The sequence below is a fragment of the Phalaenopsis equestris genome, unplaced genomic scaffold (genome assembly GCF_001263595.1).
Source record: "Phalaenopsis equestris unplaced genomic scaffold, ASM126359v1 Scaffold219149, whole genome shotgun sequence".
In the NCBI taxonomy this organism is placed as follows: domain Eukaryota; kingdom Viridiplantae; phylum Streptophyta; class Magnoliopsida; order Asparagales; family Orchidaceae; genus Phalaenopsis; species Phalaenopsis equestris.
Window position 1 is genome coordinate 611,029 of NW_018237541.1, and position 10,072 is coordinate 621,100.

Consider the following 10,072-nt stretch of genomic DNA (forward strand, 5'->3'; position numbering starts at 1 on the left):
TATTTATTGTCATGAGAGTTGGATAATATATTATTTATATAATTATTTCTTATATATATATTTTTGTAATTTTGTGTCTTGTGAGCATTCACTTGATTTAGAGGGAAGTGTACTTAACATATTTTTGTGTACTTTAGGTCTTTGACAAAAAAAAATGCATTGTCCTCACTTATCATGAGGATTGGGCTTCATGGGGGCTTGGGTGGACAAGTTCTAATCATGGGGATTTTGGTTATGTAAAGGTTTGGGTGAATCATTAAAGTGGCTAGTTAGTTTTTGGGAAATCCAAAAAGGTGGTCACCTTTAGCTAAAAGTGGTTTGATGGCTTTCATGTGTCTTGCATGGTTTGCATGAAAATGGATTTTTGGTGATTTTTTGGATTTTCTCCTCATTTGGTCATGAGCCCAAATTTAGACAATCAAATCATGAAACTTTACATCTTAGGTTTGATTAATCTTTAATGTGTTGGTGAGCTTAATTTATATCATGAAAGGCTTTTATTTTATTTTATTCAAATTGGATTTGATTTTGGGTTGGTGGGCTTGAACATGAATTTTTAAAATTTTTTGCCCTTTTTGAATTCAAGGTGGTGGACTTTGGGATTAATTTTAGGCTCTTGAATTTGGGCTTGAATTTTGGTCATCATTAATTTAATTTAAGTTAAAAAATGAGGTGGATTAATGAGGGAATGTTAATTATGATGGGTGGTTTACCAAGATGTTTACTTTGTGGTTTGTTGGTTGGTTTGAGTGTAAGTGATGCAAATTGAGATACAAATGTGTGTGTGAATGTGTGTGGTGCATGTGTGTGAATTTTAGTGTGAATGTGTATGTGATATGACTGTGGTGTATGTGCAACTTATTTCAAAGAATTAAACCCCTAAGTTCAAAGGGTCTCCTCAAAGCATTTTCAATCCTTAAGGGAACTCATCTTGAGTTTCAATGTGTCGGGCACAGTCGACTCAACCAAGAGTTGAGGATTGAACCCACACATATGAGACTACAGGGAGTCAAGTGGTGGTTTGAATTTCTACGTAGTTTTGGTCCCAATACTAGTCTCTAGGAGATTTAGTAGTGAAGCCCTATAGCTAGATCTTAGGCTCAAGAGAGGGAAAATAGACCTCACTAACAATAAGGTCAACAAGTACCGACACCATTTTAATTCTCTTTAATTCTACTTACTTTTAAGGTCCTACCATTAGTCTTCTTTGATAAGTCCTCATTAATAATAATTTTATAGTGTTTGCTATAGAGTGAGCTAGTTACTTGGTGGATTTAGTAGTAGAGTTAATTGTTTCCACAAGAATGGGACCATCACAAGCTGTCTACTAAGTTAAGTGGAGCAACTTATTATTAAATCTATGTTGACGGGAAGGGTTGTTAATGATGAGTCATGCTCTAATTTGTATTGATCCTTCTCTTGAGGATGAAAGAATACGAGTCAATGGGAGTAGTAATTTGCACCATAATGCTAAAGGGGATAACCATCATGATATGTAGAGGTGTTTTGTCATCCGTATCATCCTTGAATAATGTAATAAACTCCTTAGATTTATTTATTCTTCTTACAACACTAGGGTTCAATTCCTTAAAGAACATTATCACATCAATGTAGTTAAGAATAGCTTGCACATTATACTTGTAAATAATTGTCTCATATGTTAGTTCTTAGAAATCAAACTTGAAAATAAAAGGATGATAGATGAAATATAAAAAGTTATTAATAAAAAAGATTATTTCTTATGATTTTTTGGAATACACATAACCTTACATACAATACAGCTTATGAGTTAGAGTACAATATTGTACTCCCTTATGTTCAAAGTGGTGAGGCTAGCCATCTCCTTAGCAAATGTAGTAGGACATGGTCTTCATTAACCATCCAATAACTAACTTCATGAAATAATATTTTACATTTTATTTTCATACTTCTTTTAAAATTATTATTTTCTTATGACTACAAGAGAATTGGACCCAACTCTTAAATGGATCTAGCTCTTCGTTTCAATAACATCTCTAAAAAAGTTTGATAAATAAAAATTTAAACAATAACATACCATATTGACCATCATGTATGAGATCATTGTGATAATGCTCATAATCAAATTTGGCATAACCAGGGGAAGGATTAGTTTATATAAGTTTAAAAAATTAAGTTCTATCTAAACAATTAAAATCTTAATCTAAATTAATCTAAAATGTAGAATAAAAAATCAATACATAAATTGATGAGGAATTTTATTTGGTAAATCCAATAATGAAGTTTTCATCATTAAATAAACAACTCACATGTACCATTTTAACAAGTAGATGAATGTCATTGGGGAACTGAGATTACTCAACTCTTATGAAGGCTTTGGATCACTTCATTAATGAAGTTTCCATGAGTATAAGCACTTAGAATAGCATGCAACGTCAAGGAAATGAAGAGAGCTAGAGTAATGACACGTAATTATAAGTCATGGATTAAGATGATAGAATGATTTTCTTAATAAAGGAAAAAAATGAGGTTCTTCAAGGAAACATTAGATATGCTAGAAATGATATAGATTCACATTTTGAAATAAAAATTTCTACATATCATTACTAGAGCATACCTTTATTTATAATGATAAAGTATTTAACTAGTGATTATGAAAGAGAAACAAAATAAAAAAAAAAACTCAAAATAAACAAAAGACATAAAAAAAATGCTCATATTAAAGATAACACAAATAACTAAAGCATAAATGATTAAGATAAAACCATCCTACCTTACTCACCTAAAAAAAAATCACTAATAAGGTCTGGTAGAATGTCAAATGAATTAATTCTACTCTTCATAAGTATCCATTGATTAAAAGCTAAAACTAAAAATGAACTCATCATTGATGACTCAAAGAATTTGCTAAAACCTACAATTTATGCCTTCAGATCATGAACATCTTAGAGAATGGATTGGTGATTTTGTTATATATTATATTTAAACCAACTTTATTATCGATAAAGAGTGCATTTTTTATTCTCATCCTCTAGACACATAAATTTGTGTTAAAGTTAAAGAAGACTTTAACTCAATAGTCATGGCCATCAAACCTTTCATTTAGTTGGTTATGAGTGAATTTTAGTTTATGCTTTTTGTGGGGGAAATCTACAAGCCCTCATAGAAATGTAAGGGATATGTAACATAAGATATTCACCAAAAGTTATTGAAATAAGAATGAAACTATTGTAAATATGAAAATATAAAACTATCATTCATCAAAGAGGTAGGTTGAGATGGACCATCAAGTCTCCTATAGTAACAACTGGCCACCAAGCCATCACTCCCTTTGAGAAACCCAATTTTTAATATAAAACCAATAATGAGCCTTATGTGAAAATGAAAAAAAAATGTTCTTTCATAATCCTTAATATGCAAACAAAAGAAATTAAAAAGGAGTAGGAGATATTGAGAGCACTGATTAGAATTAAGGAGGGAGCTGTACCCTTGTGGAGTAGAATTCTCTTTTGGACATCCTAAAATAGCTTTGAATTAATTTATTACATATTATTGTGTAATTAATTTTTTTCTTCTTAATTTAATAAATATATCCTTATAAATTTTAAGATATACCCTTGTGGAGTTGAATCCTTCCATTTCTCCACAAGCTTTCACGGAACAAAAACATAAATAAAAGATATTATAAATCAAAATAATAAAAGAATAAAAATAATCTCAGTTCTCAATTTAATCAAATATTTTGTACGCACATTGTAATTTGCCAAGTTTTTTTTTCTGGCTCTTTATAGTTTAACCTTGTGTTATCTGTGATGTACTAGGAACTATGAGAAGCTGACTATTAATGCACACATTGGGTACAATCGTAGGAGTAAACTATTTTGAAATTTTGGTAGCAAATTTATCTTTAAGATACTTGGAAAGTCATAGATAAAGTATGAATTAAAAAGTAAAAAAATATGAAATGATGTAGGGCAACTCTTAACCTAGTCGTGACACAACAAAGTCTAGACCAGGGAGGGACCGATCAACCATTCCAAGCATGGAGTTCCATTGTAATGGGAGAGGGGCCCACTTTTCTTTATCCTAGGTGGCTGTGTGTGTGTGTATGTGCGTTATTTCTTATATTTTATGGATTTTTTTTGTGCATTCGTTTAAGATATTCATTGAGGCCCTCTTTCTCTCTTCTAGGATTGTGTCCAAAGGCGGGTAATGCTAGGCTATAGCTCGTTTGAATACCTTCATAGTCTTTCCTCACTATTGGAACCACCAAACATTATTTTAGTTGTCTTTCTGTAAATCTCACCACCAGTCACCAACTCTTCCACCTATTGCCATTTTTTGCAATCATCGATCCTCGGTGTTGTCATCTAGAAGATAGTAAATTTATTTTTTTTGTTGCCTAACCATCATTTTGACTTGTTACTGCATGGACTACCGTCTCTCATGATAACCATACAATTCCGCTTGATGCGTTCACACTGAACAACACTCTCTTTGTTGTCCTGCTGTCGACAAACATTTCCCTTATTTGGTCCTTACAAGCTTGGCCTTCCGCTTTGCTGCCAATGTAATTCCAACCCTTTCTTTTGCTATCATAAGCACCCACAACCCATTTCAACCACCTATTTCTGCTCCTTAACCATGGATCGAGTCCTAGTGTGAGTTTGTGTCATGTTTGTTATAATTTATCTTTCAAGTGTGTTTTTTTTGGTAGTCTCATATTTTCTTTTGGTAATAATATTTGATTTTCCTAATATAATTTTTGTAACTACAATATCATTTGTTATTAAAGTCAGGTTAACCCCATTACCATGCTAGGGTTTCTATCATCCCTCCATATCACCCCTCACCTCTTTCCACTTTCTTACACCCAAAAAGCTAACCACGCCTTTAAGGAGACAATTACCAAAATTTGATCAGAAATCTACCATGGATGACATAAAATAGTTACTCCACCAAGTGTTACATAGGCTTGATGCCATTGAGGTAAAAAACCCATGATAGGATGACCGTCGTCCATAATAGTGAAATCCATGACAAAGAGCAATAAGAAAACCTATATCCCTTATGTAAGAATGATTCTAGTGGAGAAGAAGACATGATAAAATGCTTTATGGTACAAAATAAATGGTTTCCTAGATGTGAGGTGCCTGCTGGAGGATGCAAAGATGAGATATCTATTAGAGGATACAAAAATGGGTCACCTATTAGAGGATATAGAGATAGAGTGCCTGTTAGAAGATATATAGATAACCCACCTATTAGAGGATAAATTGACTTAGGGATCAAGGTGGACCTATAAGAATTTGATAGGAGTATCGGTCTAGATGATTTCCTCAAGTGGATGCATACTGTTGAGTGGATTTTTGAATACAAGGAGGTGCCCGATGATAGAAGAGTGAAGTTTGTTGCCATTAGTCGAAAGAAGAATGCTTCTTAATTCTGGGAGAACTTGAAGAGAGAGAGAGAGATAGAGAGAAGGACATGATAGAATTCTTGGGAGAAAATGAAGAAAGCGATGCAAAGATGGTACCTACACTCGCACTACCGTTAGGACATTTTCTTGAAGCTCCACTACCTGCAATAGTTGAAACTATCAGCGGAGGAGTACACAATAGAGTATGGAGCTCAAGATGAAAATTGATCTAACAGATTCAGTGGAGTACACCATAGCTATATATTTTGGATGTCTCTATCAGTAATGAAGACCAGCTGCAACTTTATTGGGTACTAAGAGATGTGCAATGTTTAGAACTAAAAGTGAAAGATAATAGAATTAGTGTATGCAATCATTGCCATTCAGACAATCACCCACAGTTGGAGACATCAACAGAAACATACCTCAAGGAGTTGAGAAGACTGTTCATGATAAGGGCAGAGCCATTCAGAGGGAGAATAAGCCTGAGAAGAGAAGTCCAGCTAAAAAATGCTTCAAATGCCATGGATTTGGGCACATCTCCTTGTATTTTTTGACAAGCCAAGTTGTGTCTTTCACCAAGCATGGTGCAATGGAGGAAGTTAATGATGAGGAAGCAGCTAAAGAAGAGGGTGGGAGTGCTATCTTCCACTAGATGAGGGTGAGATGCTTATGATTTGATAAGTCCTTCAGGCAGAGCAAACGGGGGAGCAAAAATAACTTTTCCATAATATATTCTATGTTTTTTGCACCATGAAGGTAAAGGTATGCAACATCATCATAATGAAGATAACAATAAGAATATGGTGTCAACATTGATGTTGGAAAATTTGAGCATCAAGACTCAAAGACATCCCAAGCCATATTCTTTGACATGGTTGAAGATAAAAAATATGATCGACATTACAATGAGGCATCTCATGAAGTTTTTAATAGGGGGCTAATTATATGATCAAGTTTGGTGTGATGTGGTGCTCATATATGACAATCACTTTTTGTCAAGGAGACCATCACACTATGATCACAAGACTCAACATAATACGTATAAGAACACCTATTCATTTACAAAATATGACAATCACATACCATTTTAAATTCTGCAAAATTTGAGCATACAAGAGCCCTTGCAAGTAGAGAAATATAAAGAGGATTATTATTGGTGATGATAGAGGACCACAAGGTAGAAGAGCCAATTGTAGACACCATATAGAGTTTCAGGACAATTTAATTAACAATTTACTGCTAGATTTTCCACTAGTAAGAAGTGAATTCAGTTGTCATCAATTGAAATCAGGTTGAGTCAACCTGGGTTATTTTGGGAGGATTTAGTAGTATATACGTGACATGCATGCCCAGCTCAATAGTTTACTCCTAAAAGATCGGACTGATATGGGTAGCTACTCTTAAGGGGGAAAAGCACCTTAGTTGTTTTGGGAACTAGTGTAACTAACTATGGGATCTAGGTGCTTATATTGTTGTATGTGAAGGCCCTTGAACTTCAAGGGTTTATAATAGCTCTGTCACCTATGTGTTGAGAGAAGCTTTGATGAATGAGGTTGAAACTCTCATAACCTCGAGAGATTGACACGAGGTGTCTCATGCCTTAAACGAGAAAAAAGTTCCGGACGCTACAAAGTCACTGCATGACCAATTCAGCTTAGGTCATGGAGACATCAACCAACCATTCCAAATATGGAGCTCCATTCTAATGTGAGCAGGGCCCACTCCTCTTTACCTTAGGCCTATATGTATCTTATTTATTTTGTTTTAGGGAGTTTTTTTGTGTTTTTCTTCAAGACATAGGTCGACATCCTCTTTCTCCCTTCTAGTGATATATCTAAGTGTGAGTGTTGCTCTAGCTATAAATCATCTGAGGTGTTGTTCTCCTTCCAAGGGATTGAGTGATGCTCTGACTATGACTCATTCTCGTGGGAGTAATAATCTATGGCTTTTTTTATCCTCTTCATTTCTCCCCTCAGTGCCACTGCCTTTTCTTACTGTTGGAACCTTTGAAGAGCATTCTGACCTTCCTGCAACTCTCACCAACAGCCACCAGCCACTCAATATTTTTTCATCCCTTCCAGTCACTGATCCTCATAGGCGTTATCCAAAAAATAGAAAATATGTTATTTTTATACGGTCCAACCATCATTCTTACTTGTCGCCTAGACTGATGTTTATCTTGTTGTCTTTGCAGTCCCCGCCTATTGCCTCTGCACCAGACAACACTCTCCTAGTCTATAGCCCTTCCCCTTCATTGCCCGTCACTGTCCCATCCCTCCGCTTCGCTGCCAACTTAATTCTAGCCCCTTTGTTTGCTATATCAACCACCATCCATGAATCGTGCTCTAGTGTGAGTTTGGTAGTGTTTGTTGTAATTTATCTTTCAATTGTATTTGATTGCAACCGCATGTTTTCTTAGTAATAAAACTTGACTTTTATTTTGGGATTTTTGTTAACTCCAGTATCATGAAACTCATTACTTAGAAAATTTTTGAGAGGGATATCAATAATGTGTATACACAAGATTTTTTTATAAAGGGTCAATATTCGAAAGTCAAACTTTTAAGAGTATTAACCTCTATCTCAGCTGGATAATATCCTTCAAGATAGCTCATGTTCAGATGATTCCTTTGGGCTAACTCTTTCGTACTAGTGGGATTGATGAAGGGTTCGCTCGAAAAGCAATTTATGGCTACTTGATTCTTTACTTCATATGATACAAGGCAACAAAACATTTCACTTTCTTATATAATTGATCAACAAATAATAATATTTATATTAATTTCTTTAGAAGACATGATAATTTAAATTAAAGCCTCCATGTATGCCACAAGCATAATCACTCGATTGCTATAAAGTGTTCATGTCATAGAGGGGCAGGTTAATATTTTTTCTAGGATACTTTTGACTATCATTGGAGTCATATCCTTTTATTCTCTTAGGTAATATTCTTCTCTTCTTCTTATTTGAATTGATTTTTATGTCTCTTCATTCTATTAAAATTACTTGTTCTTGTGAAGAGTATTCCATGCAACTCATCTCGAGAAAAATTCCTCACATTTTTTATGACTAACATAGCCATTTGAAGGCAAATGAAATTATAAAAGTGCAATAAGATTTCTAGTTTTGATGCCATGACCCATATTAATGTTATGCTATAAATTATAATGTATATAGTCATTGACAACGACTTTATATATGCTTAAAAATACAAGAATTTGACACCACTACTAGAAGATTTAAATCTCCGGCAACGACGCCAAAAACTTGATGCAACTTTTAATATGCAAGAATTTATGAACCAAAATTTATATATTTATAATGATTTTGTAAAGTCACAATTTCAAACGCAAGTATACGTATCGCTCAAGTAATACAGGGCTCTAGTGGAGTCCCGTTTATCGATCCCACAGGGAAGTGAGGTAAGAGGTCCTTAGTCAAATTCTAATTTACTACTATTAGTCCTTAGTTTGGGGATATTTTGAAGAGCAAATTGAACTTATCATATTTTGTTCTAAAAATTATCCACTAGGATCTTTCAAGATTAAACAACATTATAGCCTTGGGTTTGGTAGCTAAATCTTTAACTACTCATGTAATTTAAATTTTCTTGCAACATTGTATACATTCCTTGCAAGTACTAACCTTTCAGGTGGTGGAACGAGAAGACTCGCCAAGTATACTTTTACAGTTTACAGTACCGTCTTTTCTTGTACTTTTTGCATTATATTTTTATAAAACTTGCATGCTAAACAACGATGTCACTCTGCATGACAACCAGAATTGCTTGGATAGCCACAAAACTAAAACCAAAACTAAAATAAACCAATATAACATCTTCACTTCAATACTTAAATAATAGGATCGAATTGGGGATTGTAGTGTGTCACCCTAAAATCTCTAATTCTACGCCCATCAAAGTATATTTCCATATTTATTTGCATTCAACTCCCATGAACTTACCCATCCATAGAATCTGAATGTGGTTCTACATACTTTGTTTAGAATTACACAGCCCTGGTCTTAATGCAATTACAATGAACTTTGACACTACAACAGACCTTTATTGTAATGTAAATAAAGTGCAAACAAAAACTATCACATTGATAATTAAATCCATTTCTAACATGCATCACAAAATCCTAAACATGAATTCTACTCATTACAAAAGAAAAATGGCATAATCTTCTCATGCCATTATTTCCAAACAATAAGAGAGAGTAAGAGAAGCCCATCATAAAACATGAAGAAAATACAACGAAAAACTTCATTTCATCAAAGCAAATCTACTAGATAAGTGTTTACAAAATCATAAGATAATGAAGAACACAATATCTCCAAAAGGGTAGAAATCTACATTTCTACTCCTATTCTAAGAAACCTAAACTTTCTACACATTTTTCCTAACATTCCTCTCACACAAATCCTTCTTTTTATAACTTAAATTCATTCTCTTAAATTGTAGGGACAAAGTATGAAGAGTTGCCACAAGCACCCTTCCAAAAAGCGTCCAAATACATTGAATTTCAGCCCATAACCGTCCCGGGCGCCGTCGGCGGGCTCGAGGGCGCTGTTGGCAAGTTTTTCTGTCGTTTTTTGGTCTTCTTGGGTAAATCTCGCCGTCGGCGCCGTTTTGGCGCCGTCGGCGGGGCGGCTGCGGAGCCCCCCCGG